The following is a 2,736-nucleotide window of genomic DNA, read 5'->3' on the forward strand; positions in this document are numbered from 1 at the left end:
ACAAGTATACATAGTACAAAGCTTGGATGTTATCACTAGAACTAATTTCTACTGCTTAGTAACAAATTAGTAACTAAGAATATTTTTCCTTCACCTAGTAAACTTGGGGAGCATCGGAACTGATGTCTATAGCCGCCAATAAGGTTTTGTCTTTTTAGCACTGGGTAAATAAAACAAGAATTCTGGTTTCCAGATTTTCCTGCCCTGTGATTTTATGATGTGGATAAAAGAAATATTAGTCCTACAAATGGAATTCTAGCCAAAATCTTTTCTTGGTTTTGAACGATCACAGGCTCTTTTTATGTAGTTTTGGAACACCTACATATACACTGTTCTTTCATGTCATGTTGCTAACTGTTCCTCAAAGCCACTCATGCACTTATGTCCTTAACATAGTCTAAGGCCAATTTGGCTGTGATCATGTAAACTCTTCTGGCACCAATGCTTTTTCTTTAATATTATTCTTCAGTTGACAGTGCAAGCAAGAACAAATGCTAAGCTTTTTGTCTTTATTTAATTCATGCAAATGCTGAAGTGTGTGTATGTATATATAAACGGTTGGTGATAGGTAGAAAGGTCAGGAGCATAGTATGTATAGCTTATAACTTATCATAGAGCCTATGTTTTTTGGTGTCGCTCTACCTAGTCAAAAATGAAAATTGCAAGGATTTGGCTGCTATCTTGTATATATTATTGTTGCTGCTTGTTAGCTCACTGTGTAAGCATATTAGGTCACATCATTTGCTCAGTCTGTGTTATGCCTCCATTTATATTATTGGAACACTTCCACCAGTACAGTTGGCTTGTCTTGATGCCTGTAGACATTGGAGGAACCATCAAAATAATGTTAAGGTGTCAGGGTACCCTTGCTTTAGTCAACCAGTGGGGAGAGGGGGGATCTGGTTGCCAGTCTGAAGAAACCCTTATATTATCAATTAACAGGATTCATATAGTGCCAACATATTACACTGCACTGTACATTAATTACATTAGTGGACAGAATGCCAACTTTACAGAAAGCCAAAAGTCCATGGTTTCATCTAGCTGGCTTTGCCAAGTGGTGTTGTCTCCTGAACTCCCATCTTCATCAAATTTTTGGAGGAGCCTTAGGGTTCCACAGAACTCTGGGTCTGAATGAGTGACAGTCTAATGTCAATGAAATGCTGTGATATCCTTGAATAAAAGTTCTTGACGAACAGTTGGACTGCCTTTTTTTGAACACTTTATAGGTTTCCTCTCTTTGCTTTACTGCAACATTTGTGTGATCATACTATAATGTTGCTGTTTAGCGCATAAATTTTTCTTCAGGACTTTTTGAGATCATTGGATACTGGGGCATCCACATTTCAGCCAGCCACTCTTACAGTGGATTACAGGAATGCATAGACATACACAGCAAATGCATGCCATTCCCTTAGCAGTTCAGACCATTTTAGGTTTTGGACAGACGGTCAGTATGGTTATTAATTTGTCATGAATCCTGTGCTAGGATCTGCTAGACAAATCATGGTACTGCTGTAAATAGGGTTCATTCTGTAAATTGCATTGTATGGAATTTTGCAGCTAAGCATTTATTTTTAATAATTTTTAGGAGCCTGTGCTCCCTATCCCAACTCAATTTTCTGGGTGTTTCAGGAGCTGCTTTCCTGCTGCACATGCACCATGGATCAAGTGCTGTTCAACCATCCATCTAAATCCCATAAGATATTCACAGAGCTGCTTAATTTTTACAGATCAGGAGAGTGTGTCCAGAAAGTCACCAGTGTGTAAGACTTTGTTTTATTCACACCTTTCTGCACTATACTTTTTATTTGTAGTTTTGTTTTGTCTAAATTTGATGTATATTTTTTAAATGTCTGAGTTTTTGCACATAAATGCCATCTTACTTTTCATTTAGTTCATGGATTATCTATTTTTCCTAAAGTTTTGAGATGGAACTACAGACTATAACAATATGCACTGATGATCTGTGGTTACACTGATAATCTGCCTGGACTCAAGCAGTACTTCACACATAAAAGCATGATTGGAAAAAGGGCAGTGCTATCTGTGGAAAAATCATATCTGGAAACTAAGAAAAAAAAGTTTTGTATAGTGAAACCTAATTTAGAAAACTGTGTGTCCTGTTTATTCCTCTTAATGCTTTTTTGTTTTTATTTTTATTTTTTTGGCGAGTCCACAACAATACTGCAATACATTTTTTTAAGCTATTGAATTGTATGTATATTTTATTTTGTATTTATTTAACTGTGCCAAGTATTATTTTACTACTGTCTGTCTTTGATGTACTACATTGTGAGAAACAAATTGTACATTTCATAATTTAGCTCTCCTTACATAAATTAATTTCATCATTTTTGTAAGTTATTAATCCAATAAATATTGACCATTCTGTTTAGTGTTTGTTTAGGGGTTGCCAGATTTTCTATAGCTAGTGTGTATGATATTTTTATTTCATTTTAGTTTTTATTATTGCTTGCAGCTGGAACATCCTTTTAAAATTAAGCAACGCCAGGCAAAAATACTAAGATAAAAAGTAATAGCACATTAAAAGTTTAAACTACACAAACAGCTTTTGCTGTATTACTTATCTTAAAGATACAAATTGCCCATCATGTGTTTTTTTGCTTTTTTATTTTTTTTTTTTTTGCTGTGTGATGTCGGCATCATTTAATCTAGTTATTCTGATCCCATGTCATTATGGACCCAGTCCAGCCTGTAGTTAGACAGTAAAAA

At 35.1% G+C, this 2,736-nt stretch overlaps 1 protein-coding gene across 1 annotated transcript in view; it reads left to right on the forward strand.

Annotated features, from left to right (window-relative positions):
* The window catches only part of ZDHHC17 (zDHHC palmitoyltransferase 17), a gene marked incomplete in the record, with an annotated part of 33,851 nt that extends 31,459 nt beyond the window's left edge, over positions 1 to 2,392 (forward strand). The window contains 1 exon segment of the mRNA XM_072401396.1: positions 1 to 2,392.
* Between the last annotated feature and the right edge of the window lie 344 nt (positions 2,393 to 2,736).

The sequence above is a fragment of the Pyxicephalus adspersus genome, chromosome 2 (genome assembly GCF_032062135.1).
Source record: "Pyxicephalus adspersus chromosome 2, UCB_Pads_2.0, whole genome shotgun sequence".
Taxonomy (NCBI): Eukaryota; Metazoa; Chordata; class Amphibia; order Anura; family Pyxicephalidae; genus Pyxicephalus; species Pyxicephalus adspersus.